Below are 18,810 nucleotides of genomic sequence, written 5' to 3'. Positions count from 1 at the left end.
CTTTGGCACAAGTGCACACTTTCCTTCTTTCATCTTTCCTCTTGTTGCCATATGTGCTTTGTTTATTGTCTTTATTTTTTTTACAGAAGAAATGTTCTTCAAACAAAAAATTTGGAGTTGTTCTCTTCTGCATCTGTGAAGTGTATGTATTGTAAATGAAACTTTTATTATTAGGTATGAATTTTCTGGGTCAAACCAGGATGTACAGACGAAGCGACAGTCATTAACATAAGAGATATATATATATATATATATATATATATATATATATATATACATACATATTTAGGACACAGTCAAGCAAATATATTTCCAAACTAAGTGTCCAAACACAGTTCTGTCCAAACTCTGTAACTTGCATTTTCTATAATGGATGGAGACTATTTTATTTTTATTTATTTTTTTAAAACCTACATTCACTCACATTAAAAATTGTCCCCTGTCCATTTGCCCTATTAGTCCACGTAAATGTCACAGAGGGGGCATCCCATGCTCAAGACACCTTCTATAAGCCAGAGCAGAGAGCCACTTTCACTCTGGTGGACTCTCCATCCATGGTTGGTTGTCATCGGCCGACAGCAACTTAAGGCTGGGTTCCCACGTAGCGTAATTGCTGCGGAGTTTCCGCAATGGAAATCTGTGTAGAAATTCCACAGCATTTACAGTAACAGCAAAGTGAATGGGATTTGAACAAATCTCACGCACACGCTGTGGGAAAAATCTGAAGCGAAAATGTTCATAAATTGACCTGCGGTGTGAATTTTAAATCCGCAGCAGTGAATTTATGCTGCGGAGTCCTTGCTCTTTTGTTACAGGTTAGCCCAAATGAATTCAATGGGGATGTTAAACCCGCAATAAAACAGCAAGTGTTGTGACTTTTGCAGAAGAAACACTGTGATTGCGCCGCAAAAATCGCACATGAGAAAAAAAAAATATATATATATTTTTGGTGTGAAATTAATTAAAAAAATGCTAATATTTTACCCTGTCCATTGTCGTAGCGACAAATTCCTCTGTTCTCCATCCAGGCCGGCCTCCTGGGATTACGTTTCATCCCATGTGACTACTGCAGGCAATCACAGGCTGCAGCGTCATCCGAGGAAACCAGTGGGAACAGAGGGATGCATCGCCATGACAACAGCCAGAGGTAAGCATGGACTTCTTTTCAAGCACTCGTTTCTGCTGTGTAGATTCAGCGCTATAAACTGCACCACAAATTGGTGCAGTTTTGGTGCATTTTTTCAGGCAGTACTTTCACGAATCGTATCCAACTCGTGGGAACCTAGCCTAAAGGAGTTGGCCACTATTACTTGAATATAGTGACAAACTTAAATTAGGGTAAAAATACATTTAGCAATTGTAAATAGTTACCGATTCGTCCTCCTTCCAAAGCTACCATGTCTCCGTGGCCACTGTGATCCACAAGCACCAGCATTGAACATTTTGTCCATGAAACATGATGGAGATGCGTGTTCTCGAGTGAGGTCACATGATGCTCCAGGCACCAGTGTCCTTGAGTCCATGCTCAGAAAAGCTGAAGATATAAACGCCTACAAGCTCTCCTATCATCTACTCTGGACATCAGCTGCATTGGTATTTTGTATCATTCCTCTCCCCACTGGTCTTAATCACCAGAGCGGCCAGTGCTTATGTATGGGGAGCAGTAGGGAGAGTCGAATAAATAGAGTCTCTCCTCACCACTATCCACACATTAGCGCTGCGGTGGGAAGAGGTGAGTAAACAGTATCTCTCCCCACTGCTGCCCAGGGCAGTGCTGGTGTTTTGGGACCAGTGGAGAGAGGAATGATACAGAGTGCCAATGCAGCGTGATGATAGGAGAGCTTGTGGGCATTTATATCTTCAGCTCTTCTGAGCATGCACTGGACTTCAGGAGGAAGATTTCACACTGGTGCCGCTAGACAGCATCACATGACCTCACTTGTAAATACGTATCTCTATAGACGTTTCAATCACGTGATGCCCTTTCTGACGCCATTTTAATAACGGTACATGGACGAAACATCCAATGCTATTGTGCTAGTGCCTGTGGATCACAGTGGGCACAGAGATATTGTGTCTCTGAAAGCAGGAGGAATGAATAACTATTTACAATTAGTAAATATATTTCTTAAACATTTGTATTCCTAAGGCCGTAGCCATGTGCACTGCCGTGATTTTCGGGCCGAAAGGCCGCGGAGAGTCACCCGCAAATCGCGGGCCGCGCACATGGCCGCGTCCATTATTTCCTATGAGCCGCAGAACACAACCGTAATAAAACATGTCCGTTCTTTCTGCGGTCCAAGTTCCTGGGGCATGCATGGACCGTGAAAACCACAGTCGTGGGCATGGGCCCATATCAATGAATGGGGCCGCAATTCTCCCGTGGATTTTCGGGGGAATTGCGGCCGCAAAAGCACGTTCGTGTGCATGGGGCCTAAGGCTGGGTTCACACAGAGTTTTTCGCAGGCAGAATATCTGCCTCAAAATTCCGTTTGGAATTTTGAGGCAGATTTTGCTCTGCCTGAATGCCGATTTTCGCCCACGGCCATTGAGCGCCACGTCAAAAAACGCAGCTAAGTATGCTTTCTCTGCCTCCCATTGATGTCAATGGGATGTCAATGACGTAAACACCTGAAGATAGAGCATGTCGCTTCTTTCTCCCACGAGGCGGTTTTTCCGCTCGCATTGAAATCAATGGGAGTCATTTTCGGCCGTTTTTTGACGCGTGTTCCGCGTCACAAAAATCCGTATGAACTGGCCCTTAGTTTTCAAGCTATGGTAGCTCACTTCTGGTGACCCAAAGATTATTATGTATCTAGACATACTAAGGTCTGTCAGAGTATCAGCGAGAAGATTCCAAATCCAAATGTCATTCTGCACAGCTGAATAAACTATTAAACAAACCAGACAATGTAGTGTGACATATAAAAAGAATTGCTGGCAAAAAAATACTTATCCTTACTAATAATATCTACCCCCCCCCCCCCCCACCTGTGGTATGGACCAACACTGCAAGAAAGTAAATTTTGCATTTAATTTGGAAATCAAGGTCTGAGAGTCTGGAGGAAGAGGAATCAATCTAAGTTGCTTGCGGACCAGTGTGAAGTTTCCACAGTCAGTGATGGTTTGGGAAGTCATCTCATTTGCTGGTGTTGGTCCACTGTGTTATATCAAGTCCAGAGTCAACTCAGCCTTCTACCAAGAAATTTTAGAGCACTTCCTGCTTCCCTCTGCTGACAAGCTTTATGGAGATGCTGATTTCATTTTCCAGCAGGACTTGGCACCTGCCCACACTGCCAAAAGTACCAATACCCGATTTAATAACCACAGTATCACTGTGCTTGATTGGCCAGCAAACTTGCCTGACCTAAACCCCATAGAGAATCTATGGCGTATTGTCAAGAGGAAGATGAGAGATCCCAGACCCAACAATGCAGGCGAGGTAAAGGCCGCTATCAAAGCAACCTGGGCTTCCGTAACACCTCAGCAGTGCCACAGGCTGATCGCCTCCATGCCACGCCGCATTGATGCAGTAATTCATGCAAAAGGAGCCCCCACCAAGTATTGAGGGCATATACAGTACATACTTTTCACTAGGTCAACATTTCATTATTAAAAATCACTTTTGAAATTGGGCTTATATAATTTTCTAATTCTAATTACAAAGCAATATTAACAACTCTTCTAGTGTCTACTATCACCTGTAGACAGATTTTTGACAGACACATCCCTAACAACTTAGCCAAAAAAGCAATATAATGCCCGCTGCTGTCCTGCATTCATGGAGGAATAGTGTTTTCTACATCATATTAATGTACAGTTTCTGGTGTTAGAAAGCTCTGCACAGACACTGAACAAGCAGTTCATCAGCCTGTACGCATGCAACTGTCAAGACTATAAAACATGATGTAACTCAGTTGCTCAAATTGTATGTAGATTCTATCTATATGTAAATGTAAAATGGTGAAACAATGGGGGAGATTTACTAATACTATCCTAAGGTTAGACAGGATAAAACTAGCCCAAATATGCTTCAACTATGCCAAATGTATCACCTATTTTATAAATTTAGTGCATCTTACTAGACATGTTCGAAACTTTCATAACCCCACATCATGGCTGACATACCAATTTACACCAATAAACTTTGTGCCAAAAGAATGGCGCACGTCATTAATACATCTGATGCATTTTATGACTTTTCTCAGCCATGCCCCTCTTCTAGACACTTTTAAAATGGTAAAGTGTAAAAAGCATCTAAAACACATAATACATTTGTCACACGTCATGTATGCCAGTTTTTTTGGGGGCAAAATTTTAGCCAGAATTCTTGCCCATTTTGCTTTGTAAATCTCCCATAGGGCTTCAATATGGTATTAATAAAATAATCTTCTAACCTGCAACAGCCTCACTTCATAATCAATGGATTAAAGTAAACATGATGATATTCGAGAACCTAAATTGTATTATTTCAGCAACGATCTATTCTTCATATTAACAAAATATTATTTAAAGGGAAAAAATAATAGACCATGCAAGTCTAAATAAATCTACACAGTTAATATAAAACAGCTTAATGTAACTCATATTGCTGCAACTACAGATAGCAGACAGGTCTATGAATGGACTCCCTGTATTCTAGATGGCAGGATGCCACTCACTTTTTAACCTTAGGTCTGACATAGTGTTGTAGTGGACGTCTAGAGTTAAATAGATTTTGGCTCTGGTACAAGCAGTGATGAAAAACACATGAGTGGTAACAAGTCTTCTTAATATCTGTCTTCAGTACTAAGATGGAATAATCTGAAGAAGCAGTTGAATCAAGTATCATCCCTGGTGCCAACAAGATCATGTATTTTAGAATGTGTTGCTGATTACAATACTGATACATTCTCCGCTTGTATAAAATAAGCTACTGGATATTACATTATCAGGTGGATTACAAATAAGAGGAAATCTCAAAAGCTTTAAAGGTATGTTTTTCCTTTTTATGTACTTTTCCCCTGCATATAATGTTGGGTTAGGCTGCAGAATATCTACAAATCCATTTAATATCAAATGTATGTGAGATTTGGGTGGCATATGAAGTTTATATAGAGACTGTCTTTAATAACCATAAGAAAACAATAAGCAAATGAAAGATTCAAGTAAAGTTGCACCACCATACTATACAGACAATAACACTAGAGGAGGGTTAACTACAGAACAGCTCTATTCTGTTATATTGTCATATGCTCTATATACTTTAACATCTTGGTTAGTATCTTTGCATACACTGATGCTTGGTCAATAACTTCCAAACCCTGCAAGTTTAAAGGGACATCCTTTGGTAATAATGCCCAATATAGAACAATGTATTTATCTAGGTGCCGGAGTAATTGCTATTTTACTTATTTTAACCAGCCAATTCCTCTAGTTTTTGGACAAAAAAGCAGGTGCTAGTGGAATCACTTTGGAAACAAACACCTTGTGTGTTTCAGTAAAGTTTTGCAAAAAGCACAAGAAATGGTGATATTTTAATGAACACTGCCTGAAATCTGAAAAGCTATTGCTCAGAATAAGGATCTACTTGCATAGGGATATATGAGATATTGAAAATTAATTATAAGTCAATAACTAAACTTATAACAGGTACTTTTGTTATTTAAGAACCCAATTAATACAAAATGGGAACCAAAATGCATGATTATAGGGTCTAGTCTATATATTTTTTTAATGTACTTCCTATTTTTATACTGTTCAGAATATAACACTGCAGATGAATCAGAAGTCAAATTGTTGGTAAATCAGAAATGTCCTTCATCTGGCAGATTAAATATGATCCATGGGATCACATGTTCATTAAAATAGTCAACTAACCTAATATAGCTTCCCGAACAGTCAAATGATATGTGACTATGTCCTGGGACATGACGGCTGGTATCTTCTGAAGAAAAGCCAATTCTGGAGATACAGACCTTGCACAAATGGGAACACTTTTCCTGAAATTCACCATTTACCAAACAGCTCAATTTACTATATAAATTAGTTTATGTACTTAGTTACATTATTAGTTATAGGTTTACCTAAACCAGAAAAATATATAAGTTTTACCTCAGGTAAACAGGTAGTAACTTTCAGCTTTACTTCTCCATTAACTGAAAGCATAAGTGATGCAAAGACTTTCCCAGCCCAGTTTTCAACCATTGCTATAATATTATATATTCTATTTTAAAGCTTAGGAGCCCAATATTTGTAAAGGAACTTCATGTTTCTATGTACCATTCTAGATGTGGAAATACTACTATACAATGTGTTAATGTATACAGTAGTAATGTATGTTTATCTATAGTTCCAAAATAGATTAGGTAAGAAAACGCTGTACTTTCAGACTAAGAACCCAAAAGAATAAAGAACTGAAGTATTGAGTTATGGGTAGAAAGCAGAAGTATTTGCAAAGGAGGAAGAGACATTGGAGATAAACTGGGTAAAATATACATCAAACACGTACAACTCCCCTCCCTCAAGAACGGTCATGGCAGCATTTCTACCTCAATGTAGAAGGGGATTTCCTTTATGTTCTAATTTAAAGTGTACCTAACTTTTCAGGTGACTATTTAGAATAATCTGTCATAAGTTTGTACATGAGGAATAACACTACTTCTGACCATTATAGGACTTGTATTCCGCATTATTTCCCCTCTGCAGGCTCCATCTTTAATCCTCAGTGGTCTCTGAGCTAGTGCGTGGAGCCTAACAGCTATCATGACTGCCATACCCTGAACATAGAGGAGAATCCTGCTCTCCTATCTCTAATATATATATATATATATATATATATATATATATATATATAGATGCGGCATCAGTATGGAGGAAATTATACGGCAGTACAGACCATTATAGCTGAGAAACCAGCAACCTGTGTCTTTCTCAATCTGCTCCTGCTTCCTCTCCCTGCTCACCCCTCCCCCTTCATAGACTTACATGCAACATGTGTGTTGCTGACTTACTCTCTTTCTCTCTGCTCCCTCCTCCTGCTCCCCCTCCCTTCTCCATAGACTTGTTTAGGCAGGCTGTTAAGAGGCACACCCCTACCTTCTGCAGCCCATGAATTCTGCTCTGTCACTAGGGACGGACACTGCTTGACAATAATGGATGGACTGCAGATTGCAGGAAGTAACTTCACACAAAATTTGCATGGATAAAACAACAAAAATGTAACAATAAGTAAATTACAAAGTTGTTCTATATCAGGTATACTATTAGATCAGCATACTTTTTTGAAAAGTTAGTGTCCATTTAAGCTGGACTGGGTGTGACTATAAATGTAACATACACAAAAATTATATGTAGGTATAGTGACAGGAGAGGGGAATGAGGAGGTAAAGAGAAGGGAAGTTTGTGTATTCTTACATTATTCCTACAGTACTTTTGGATGACCTTTCTCGATAGCCTCCAAAATGATTGACTTTGTTACATCTTCCTGTTCCCACATCTCCACCTCACCAACAGTAGCACTAAAAAGTGAAATATTAGGCATATATTTTTATAGAGATCCCCTTTAAGGTAAAGAAAGTAGCTATTGAATATGTACATTTATGTAATTGTGTGTAAAGCAATATACAACAGAAGATTCGAACTATATTATTATATTTTTTAAAACAAAGTATTCCAATCCTATAATGTGATGGCCTATTGCTAGGAAATGTGATAACTTTATAGTAGTAGGGGGGTCCGACCACTGGGACCCTTGCCAATGCTGAGATTGAGGAGACTGTAGCGTTGATTTAGCACTGCATCCCTTCCACTGTTTTTCCCTTCTCTGGAATGGGGCCGGCTGTAGATCCCTGCACAGCCGGGTGTCCAAGAGCGCCGCTGTGTAGGGAAAACTCAGCAGGGGATGCTGCACTAAATCATAACTGCAGCCCCTTCATTATCAGGATTGGTGGAGGGCCTAGGGGTCAGAGACTCACCGACCATCGGCCGACGGGTGCTGTCACTGCCGTCATGGCTCCTCCAGGAGTGTAATGCCCGACCAGAACGTTACAGATGCTCTGGCCGGGGATTCCACTCCTGGAGGAGCCGCTGACGTCACTATCCATATATGGACAGTGACAACAGGGACTCCTCCTGAATCGGAAGCCCCGGCCAGAGCACTGTCGATGCTGCGGACGGTGATTCTGCTACTAAAGGGAGCCCCTGACGTCACTGTCCATATATGAACAGTGAATTCAGGGGTTCCTCCCAGAACGGAATCCCCGACCAGAGAGTTGCCGACGCTCCAGCCAGGGATACCTTTCTTTGAGAAGACCCTGACATCACTACCCATATATGGACAGTGACGTCAGGGGCTCCTCCAGCACAGGAATCCCCATCCGGAGCATCAGCAACGCTCTGGCTGGGGATTCCATGCATAGAGGGTGTCCCAATGGCGCTACCTACAGGGAGAGGGGCTGTGTGGCACTACCTTGCAGGGGGGCTGTGTGGCACTACCTGGGAAGGGGGTTGTGTGGCAGTACCTGGGAGGGGGGTTGTGTGGCAGTACCTGGGAGGAGGGCTCTGTGACACTACCTATGTGGGGGGTTGTTTGACACTACCTACAAGGGGGGCTGTGTGGCATTATCTACGAGGGGGCTGTGTGGCACTATCTACAGGGGGCACTGTGGCACTATTTACAGAGGGCACTAATTATATGTGGGCACAAACTGGGGGCCTAACTTCTATATAGGGCACAAACTTAAGTTGTCTGCCGTTGTAAATTCCCCTGCAAAGGGGCCCACTAAGTCTGTATCGCCCAAGGTCCCACATAAACCTGGAGCCGGCCCTGGTTCTATTGACAATGTCTACTCATAGAAAACACTTTTAATATGCTTGAATAGGAAATTAAGTTCATGGCTACCGGCTTGGCTCTGCAGAGACTCAACTTCTTCTCAATAACGCTTATGGCAATTAACAAAAAAGATTGAAAATACTGCATGAATATCATAATAAAATGGTGAAGAGAAACGGTATTTACATTTTTGCAACCACCATGAAATCAGCATCTATCCAAGAAAATAAGGAGTAATATAATGGGTAAATACCCATGACTTTAGATTGCAATCTGAGCATGACATGTTGTGGCACCAGTCCAGGCGTTAAATGTTTGCATGGCTTATCTCATGTAGCGGTCACATGGCTGACTTTCAGCTGTGAATATGTATTACATACAATATTGTAGCCAAGGAAAACTGAATTGGACCATAAAAAAAAGAGAATATTTGCGACTGTACAGCTAAAGGGGTTTTCCAGGGACAATTTATTTTCCAGGCCGGGCAGCACACGAGCACTGAGGAGTTTTATTAATAAGAGGCAAATGGGGCAGGCATTGAGGCGTAATCAAAGAATTCAAAGGGGCAGGCATTGAGGAGACTGTGGACCAATAGGATGCCTCAAAACCGGGTATACATCAGAAGTCCCGGGTTTGAGGCATACTATTGGTCCAAGGACTACTCAATGTCCGCTTGTACTGCAATAGGAGCACCATTTTATATATAGATATGATGGGGTACATATATGTAGGGATGATAGGGATCACATTAGATATCTGAGGTGCGGTCACAGTATTCTGTGACCGCACCTCAGATAAAGCAGGTGGGCGGGATAAACTAAAGGGGAAGGGAGAACCTGTGGGAGGGCCAATACACACAGAGGGGGCGGAATAATTAGTATAGAACAGCCCTGTGTCATTATGTAGGTCAGTGAGGTATCGACACAGGACTGTGTGTGAATTAACTCTCGTTCACGAGCCTGTGTCGAGAGAAAAAAAGAGACAGATGAAAATCAGAACATCCGGCAGGGCAGAGATAGGGAGAATAGGAAGTAAAGTATTCAGATTTAATACAGACTCTATATTAGGAACTTTATTAAATAGTTAGAATATTAGGTAAAAAAAAATTGTGTCCCTGGAAAACACCTTTAATCATTGCTGCACAATGCCGCATATGTTGTTGTTAAGGATCTGCCAGGCACAGCGTCTGTATCCACGCCCATAGGTAATCAGCCTGCACCTGCTTCTATGTCTGTGAGACTGACTCCATCTTCCACCACTCAGGATGGCAGGCTTAGGAGTGGGAGAGCCTATCACAGCCTGGCCAGACGGAGCTAGCTCCCGCCCTCTGTCTATTTATACCTGCCTTTCCTGTTCCTCCTTGCTTGTGATTCTTGTTTTGTTTCCTGGCCCTTCTGCAGCTTCTTTTACCATTTGACCCTGCTTCATATCGACCCTGGCTTACTGATTACTCTCCTGCTCTGCGTTTGGTACCTCGTAAACTCCTGGTTTGACTCGACTTGTTCACTACTCTCCTGCTCTGCGTTTGGTACCTCGTACACTCCTGGTTTGACTCGGCTCGTTCACCACTCTTGTTGCTCGCGGTGTTCCCGTGGGCAATTGCCCCTTTTCCCTTTCTTCTGTGTACCCTTGTCTGTTTGTCTGTCGGGCACTTAGTGAGCGTAGGGACCGTCGCCCAGTTGTACCCCGTCGCCTAGGGCGGGTCGTTGCAAGTAGGCAGGGACTGAGTGGCGGGTAGATTAGGGCTCACTTGTCTGTTTCCTTACCCGGTCATTACATAATCACAAGCCCATATACCTACTCTACCCTGGTCCCTCACACTACTATGGACCCCCTTGAGACCCTGGTTCAGCAAATGCAGGGTCTCTCCCTACAGGTCGAGGCCCTGGCTCAGAGGGTCAACCAGCCTGATGCTACCATGGTAGTGGCCCTCACCTCTTGAACCCCACCTCAAGTTGCCTGACCGGTTCTCAGGGGACCGGAAGACTTTTCTCTCCTTTCGGGAGAGTTGTAGGCTCTATTTTCGTTTAAAGCCCCACTCCTCAGGTTCTGAGAGCCAGCGGGTGGGTATAATTATGTCCCGGCTCCAGGAAGGGCCCCAAGAATGGGCCTTCTCCTTGGCTCCTGACGCCCCTGAACTTTCCTCCGTTGATATTTTCTTTTCTGCTCTCGGACTCATTTATGACGAGACTGACAGGACTGCCTTTGCCGAGAGTCAGCTGGTGACCTTACGTCAGGGTAAGAGACCTGTTGAGTAGTATTGCTCTTACTTTAGGAAGTGGTGCGTAGCGTCTCGGTGGAATGACCCTGCCTTAAGGTGCCAGTTTAGGTTGGGTCTGTCGAACGCCCTGAAAGACCTGCTAGTTAGCTATCCCTCTTCTGACTCCCTAGACCAGGTTATGGCTTTAGCGATACGACTTGACCGACGTCTCATGGAACGACAACGTGAATGTTTATGTGTTTTCTCCTCTGACTCCCCCATGATGCCTCCCGAGGTTCCGTTGCTTCGTTCTTCCACGGAAGACTCGGAGGTACCTATGCAACTCGGGGCCTCCGTGTCCCCCCAACAACGTAGAGAGTTCCGCAGGAAGAATTGTGGGGATGACAAGCATCAAGTGAACACCTGTCCTAGGCGTAAGAATAAGCAGCCCGGAAAACTTCCGCGCCTAAGTGATCATCGGGGAGGTAACTTGGGCGCACAGGTAATTCCCGTAAATAAGAAACGTAATAAAATCTTGCTTCCCTTTCAGGTCTCTTTTGGTGGTAGGTCTGCTACCGGCAGTGCCTTCGTGGATTCAGGGTCGTCTGCTAATATCATGTCTGTGGAATTTGCTATGTCTCTAGCTATGCCTTTGATTGATTTGCCTAAACCTGTCCCGGTAGTGGGTATCGACTCCACTCCTCTTGCTAATGGTTATTTTACACAGCATACCCCTGTTTTTGAACTCCTTGTTGGCTCCATGCATTTGGAGCAGTGCTCTGTACTGTTGATGCAGGGATTATCGTCCGATTTAGTTTTATGTCGTCCCTGGTTGCAGTTGCATAATCCCACGTTTGACTGGAATACTGGGGATCTTACCAAATGGGGTAATGAATGCTTGACTTCATGTTTTTCTGTCAATTCTATTTCTCCCCCTGAGGAGGTGAACACGCTACCTGAGTTTGTTCAGGACTTTGCTGATGTTTTCTCTAAGGAGGCCTCCGAAGTGTTACCTCCTCATAGAGAATACGATTGCGCTATCGATTTTGTACCAGGAGCTAAACTCCCTAAGGGTAGCATATTTAATCTCTCTTGTCCCGAACGTGAAGCCATGAGAGAGTATATCCAGGAATGCCTGGCCAAGGGTTACATTCGCCCCTCTACGTCTCCGGTAGGTGCTGGCTTCTTCTTCGTAGGGAAGAAGGATGGTGGTCTTAGGCCATGCATTGACTACCGTAACTTGAATAAGGTCACTGTAAGGAACCAGTATCCCCTTTCTTTGATTCCTGATCTCTTTAGTCAGGTTCAGGGGGCCCAATGGTTCTCTAAGTTTGATCTACGGGGGGAGTATAACCTTATCCGCATCAAAGAGGGGGATGAGTGGAAGACTGCGTTTAACACGCCCGAAGGTCATTTCAAATACCTCGTCATGCCCTTTGGGTTGTGTAATGCTCCCGCGGTCTTCCAGAATTTCATAAATGAGATTTTAAGAGATTACCTGGGGGTATTTCTTGTAGTGTACCTTGATGACATACTTGTGTTTTCCAAGGACTGGTCCTCCCACATTGAGCATGTTAGGAAGGTGCTCCAGGTCCTTCGGGAAAACAAACTGTTTACGAAGACCGAAAAATGTGTGTTTGGGGTACAGGAGATACCATTTTTGGGTCAAATCCTCACTCCTCATGAATTCCGCATGGACCCCGCCAAGGTCCAGGCTGTGGCGGAATGGGTCCAACCTGCCTCCCTGAAGGCGTTACAGTGCTTTTTGGGGTTCGCTAATTATTACAGGAGATTTATTGCTAACTTCTCTGTCATCGCTAAGCCAATTACGGACCTTACTCGCAAGGGTGCTGATCTCCTCCGCTGGCCTCCTGAGGCTGTCCAGGCTTTTGAGGTCCTTAAGAAGTGCTTTATCTCGGCCCCGGTGTTGGTACAGCCCAACCAAATGGAGCCATTTATCGTGGAGGTTGGCGCATCCGAGGTGGGAGTGGGGGCCGTCTTGTCCCAGGGTACCAGGTCCCTCACCCATCTCCGTCCCTGTGCCTACTTCTCCAGGAAGTTTTCGCCCACTGAGAGTAACTATGATATTGGCAACCGCGAACTCTTAGCCATTAAATGGGCATTTGAAGAGTGGCGACACTTCCTGGAGGGGGCTAGGCACCAGGTAACGGTCCTTACCGACCACAAGAATCTGGTTTTCCTAGAATCTGCCCGGAGGCTAAACCCGAGACAAGCTCAATGGGCGTTATTCTTTACCAGATTCAATTTTTTGGTTACCTATAGGGCTGGGTCTAAAAATATTAAGGCTGATGCACTGTCGCGTAGCTTCATGGCTAGCCCTCCTTCGGAGGAAGATCCTGCTTGTATTTTGCCTCAAGGTATAATCATTTCCTCTATTTATTCTGATTTAGTCTCTGTAATTGCTGCTGATCAAGGTTCAGCTCCCAGGAATCTTCCTGAGAACAAGCGGTTTGTTCCCATGCAATTCCGGCTAAGGGTACTTAGGGAAAATCATGACTCTGCACTATCTGGTCATCCAGGCATCCTGGGTACCAAGCACCTCATTGCCAGAAACTATTGGTGGCCTGGGTTGCCTAAAGACGTTAAGGCCTACGTCGCCGCCTGTGAGGTTTGTGCTAGGTCCAAGACTCCCAGGTCCCGACCAGCGGGCTTACTACGTTCTTTGCCCATTCCCCAGAGACCTTGGACCCATATCTCCATGGAGTTTATCACCGATTTGCCTCCATCTCAAGGCAAGTCGGTGGTGTGGGTTGTAGTAGACCGCTTCAGTAAGATGTGCCACTTTGTGCCCCTCAAAAAACTACCCAATGCTAAGACGTTAGCTACCTTGTTTGTCAAACACATCCTGCGTCTCCATGGGGTCCCTGTCAATATTGTTTCTGACAGAGGGGTACAATTTGTTTCTTTGTTTTGGAGAGCCTTCTGTAAAAAGTTGGAGATTGATCTGTCCTTCTCCTCTGCCTTCCATCCTGAAACTAATGGCCAAACCGAGAGGACTAATCAGTCTCTAGAACAATATTTAAGGTGTTTTATCTCTGACTGTCAATATGATTGGGTCTCATTCATTCCCCTCGCCGAATTTTCCCTTAATAACCGGGTCAGTAACTCGTCAGTGGTCTCCCCCTTTTTCTGTAATTTTGGGTTTAACCCACGGTTCTCCTCCGTTTCACCTGGTAGTTCCAACAATCCCGAGGTAGAGGTCGTTCATCGGGAACTGTGCACAGTCTGGGCCCAGGTTCAGAAGAACCTAGAGGCGTCCCAGAGCATACAAAAAACTCAGGCAGATAGAAGACGTTCTGCTAACCCCTTGTTTGTGGTCGGGGATCTGGTGTGGCTATCGTCTAAGAACTTGCGCCTTAAAGTCCAGTCCAAGAAGTTTGCTCTCCGGTTTATAGGGCCGTACAAGGTCATTGAAGTCCTCAATCCTGTCTCCTTCCGACTGGAGTTGCCCCCATCTTTTCGAATACACGACGTGTTTCATGCCTCCCTCCTTAAACGCTGCTCCCCGTCCTTGGCTCCCTCGAGGAAACCTCCTGTCCCCGTTCTCACCCCTGAGGGGGTAGAATTCGAGGTGGCCAAGATTGTGGACAGCAAGATGGTCCAAGGCTCCCTCCAGTACCTGGTCCATTGGAGGGGATACGGGCCTGAGGAGAGGACTTGGGTACCCGCCCGGGATGTTCACGCTGGGGTATTGGTCAGGAGGTTCTATCTAGAAAGGGTCCGGTGGCCCCTCATAAAAGGGGGGCTACTGTTAAGGATCTGCCAGGCACAGCGTCTGTATCCACGCCCATAGGTAATCAACCTGCACCTGCTTCTATGTCTGTGAGACTGACTCCATCTTCCACCACTCAGGATGGCAGGCTTAGGAGTGGGAGAGCTTATCACAGCCTGGCCAGATGGAGCTAGCTCCCGCCCTCTGTCTATTTATACCTGCCTTTCCTGTTCCTCCTTGCTTGTGATTCTTGTTTTGTTTCCTGGCCCTTCTGCAGCTTCTTTTACCATTTTACCATCTTTTACCATTTGACCCTGCTTCATATCGACCCTGGCTTACTGACTACTCTCCTGCTCTGCGTTTGGTACCTCGTACACTCCTGGTTTGACTCGACTTGTTCACTACTCTCCTGCTCTGCGTTTGGTACCTCGTACACTCCTGGTTTGACTCGGCTCGTTCACCACTCTTGTTGCTCGCGGTGTTCCCGTGGGCAACTGCCCCTTTTCCCTTTCTTCTGTGTACCCTTGTCTGTTTGTCTGTCAGGCACTTATTGAGCGTAGGGACCGTCGCCCAGTTGTACCCCGTCGCCTAGGGCGGGTCGTTGCAAGTAGGCAGGGACTGAGTGGCGGGTAGATTAGGGCTCACTTGTCTGTTTCCTTACCCCGTCATTACAGTTGTATTGTTCTAGTAGGCAGTGTGTCTACGGTCTGACAGTCCTATTCTCTGCCAGGTTTCACTATAGTAAATAACAATATGCTGTTGATTTGTGTTATCCTAACAGTGAGATTGCAATGTTAAAGGCTATTGGCACAGTTGTTATGATTTCTGAAGCCGCTAAGAATTGTGGCTATTTTCCTGCACAGTGATACATCATCTACTCACTGTGCAGAGAATTGCAAAACAGCTCCATTCACTTGAATTGGTCCCATCGTACTTGGGATGGGCCAGGGTCCAGAGGTCGGATTTCCTTCAATCACAATGTTCTAACCCCTTTAAATGCAAGGCCCAGCTTACATTTTGTTTTCCCTCTACTCAGATAACTCCTACTAACTGAAGAGACTTCTACAGAGTATTAGAGAATATATATGCGAAAATTGATCTGCATGTCAATTTATGTTGCGCAAATGCAGTGGTATATCCGCACAGAAATTATGTAGCATTTTAGTCCTACATGCCTTAAGGCTCTGTGCACACCACGGTTTGGCCCTACGTTTAGCACGTATGTTGGGAAAGTTCCTGACGTACATGCTGTATGTGTCTATAGGACTCCATTAGCCCGATAGAGGCCAAAAGAGTGCACTTTTGGCCTCTGTTGTACTGGTATAGGTTAGTATACGGTTTTGTTGTTTTTGGAAGGATGGAATATATAGTGGACGTAAACCGTGCAGTTTATGTTTTCTTTTACCTGGAAGCATATGGATGATGTATGCCACTGTATGGCATACGTCACAAGCTTCCATTTAACATTTAAGGAATGGTCTTTTCAATAGCTTTTCATGACACATACATTAGATGTATACGGTTATAGTCTATGGGTGACGAATGCCTAAAAGTGTCATCTGTCACCCATAGGCTATAATGGTATCCATTTAACAGATACGTTAAGGAAATGGGTCATGAGAGTCCATGATGTATCAGTTAAACAGATGCCATTATAGTCTTTGGTGAGCAATGCCACTATTAGGGCATCCGTGTTGGGCACAGAATCTTAGGCATAAATCATTAGAAATGCTATTTGCTTTTACTTTGCAAAGTTATATATAGGCATTTGGGCTGGTCGATTTTGCCCAAAAATTAAATCTAGATTTTTTTTCAACCTTATGGATGATTTTTGATTTGAATCTCGATTGTTATTTTTGTTAAATAAACAAAAAAAAAACAAAACAAACAAAACCAAGACACAAGTCTTGGCGATGGGGAGGTGCTGCTAGTGACAGCAAGTCGCAGAAGATCCTGTTGGCTAGAGGGGCACCGTGAGGTTCAGTGAGGCACCTGGAGGGTGGAGATGTGCCATTAGGGGCAGCAAGGCACTGTTGGCAGGTAGGGAGGCATTACCAGGGCAGCAAGGCACATAGTAGATGGAAAGGCAGCTACATCAGGGGCAGTGAGGTGACTATAGGGATGATGAGACACCAGAAGAGGCACCTGGAGGTGAAGGATGAAAAAAAAATATAGAGGAAGACTGAGATTTAAAGACTATATAAAGCTTTGAAAGGTATTTTTCTTTTTTAATAAACATGTCAGTGTGATTTGTGCAACTTTATAATTAGTTTTTATTAAAAATGTATTTTACTTTTTGACATACAGCTGCTCTGTATTCTCAATTACAGACCAGCTATACCTAGCGCTAAATCCTTTTCCCATCAGGTGTGCACGACTGAAGGGTTCAGTGAAAACGGGTCCTGCGCATCCCTGACACACAGGATCCACCTGTAATCTATTACATATAAATTCATAACTTAGTTGTGATTGGTAAATGCTCGAACCTGCGTGTCAGACACACAGGAACCGCTTTCACTGAACCCATCAGGTCCGCGGGACTAATGGATTTAGCGAATAGCGATACAGCTGCTCTGTATAGAGAATACAGAGCAGCTGTATCTCAAAAAGTAAAAATATTTTGTAATTAAAAACTAATTATTAAGTTGCACAAAACACTCTGACTGACCCTTTTTTTTTTTTATAGAAAATAAATAAGACCATGCTTTTCAAAGGTTTACATAGACTTTCCGATAACCTGAGGCGGACGTATGCTGGTAGCAGGAACAGCAAAGTATTAGGTGGTGAGGTGCAACAGGGAAACAGTGACGGTACTGATTTATGTGTGTGTTACATAGTTACATAGGTTGAAAAAAGACACAGGTCCATCAGATTCAACCTTTCTCAATAAATCACCTGTCTTTCATTGCTTGATTAACTATAACCCTCAATGCCATTTGTAAATAAATAAGCATCTAGTCTTTTTTTAAATGCTGACATAGTATCTGCCATCACTACCTCTTGGGGAAGGGCATTCCATAGCTTGACCACTCTAAGGCTAGGTTCACATGGACGGAACATATTTCGGCCGCAAGTCCCGTACCGAACACACTGCAGGGAGCCGGGCTCCTAGCATCGTAGTTATGTACGATGCTAGGAGTCCCTGCCTCTCTGTGGAACTACTGTCCCGTACTGAAAACATGATTACAGTACGGGACAGTTGTCCTGCAGCGAGGCAGGGACTCCTAGCATCGTACATAACTATGATGCTAGGAGCCCGGCTCCCTGCAGTGTGTTCGGTCTGGGACTTGCGGCCGAAATACGTTCCGTCCATTACGAATACGGACGGAACATGCTCGTGTGAACCCAGCCTAACTGTAAAGAACCCTTTTCTATATTGATGTCTGAAACTTCTTTCTTCCACACGCAATGGGTGTCCCCTGGTCCTTTGTAGAGCCCTTGGAAGGAACAGATCATGTGCTAGTTCTCTGTATTGACCACACATATACTTATACGTATTAGGTCCCCTCTAAGACGTCTTTTTTCCAACCTGAACAAGCCCAATTTTTCTAGCCTTTCACTGTAATTGACACATCCCATCCAATTTAATAATCTCGTTGCCCGCCTTTAAACCCTCTCCAGTTCTTCTATGTCCTTTTTACAATTTGGAGCCTAAAACTGAACTCCATATTCTAGTTGTGGCCTTACATGGGATTTATAGAGTGGTAATATTACATTTGAATCCCATTTGAATTTTTTATCTCTCTTTTTATACACCCTAAAATCCTATTTGCTTTTGCAGCTGCTGCCTGACATTGAGTGCTGCTGCTTAGCTTATTTGTTACGAGAATACCCAGGTTCTTCACCTGTTCCGTTATCCCCAGTTTTATTCCATTTAACATTTATGAATTAATACTATTATTGCGTCCTATGTGCATTACTTTACATATATCAACATAAAATTTCATCTGCCATGTTTTTGCCCATGCTGCCAACTTATCTAGGTCTATCTGTAATATTTTGAAGTCAAGCTGAGTTTTAAGTATCCTACAAAGTTTTGTATCATTAGCAAAAACTAACATCTTG

General features: G+C 43.8%; 2 protein-coding genes across 3 annotated transcripts in view; one reads left to right on the top strand and one right to left on the bottom strand.

Moving 5' to 3' along the window:
• CENPP (centromere protein P) overlaps positions 1–18,810 on the bottom strand; it is a 392,723-nt gene that overhangs the window by 143,745 nt on the left and 230,168 nt on the right. The window lies entirely within an intron of this gene.
• Positions 4,748–18,810, top strand: part of ASPN (asporin) — a 50,288-nt gene continuing 36,225 nt past the window's right edge. Inside the window, exon 1 of the mRNA XM_075832322.1 lies at positions 4,748–4,973. The gene's annotated coding sequence lies outside the window, so the exon portion shown is untranslated. The remainder of the gene's footprint in view (positions 4,974–18,810) is intronic.

Source organism: Rhinoderma darwinii, chromosome 7 (genome assembly GCF_050947455.1).
Source record: "Rhinoderma darwinii isolate aRhiDar2 chromosome 7, aRhiDar2.hap1, whole genome shotgun sequence".
Lineage (NCBI taxonomy): Eukaryota > Metazoa > Chordata > Amphibia > Anura > Rhinodermatidae > Rhinoderma > Rhinoderma darwinii.
This window is presented reverse-complemented; position numbering and strand designations above follow the sequence as displayed.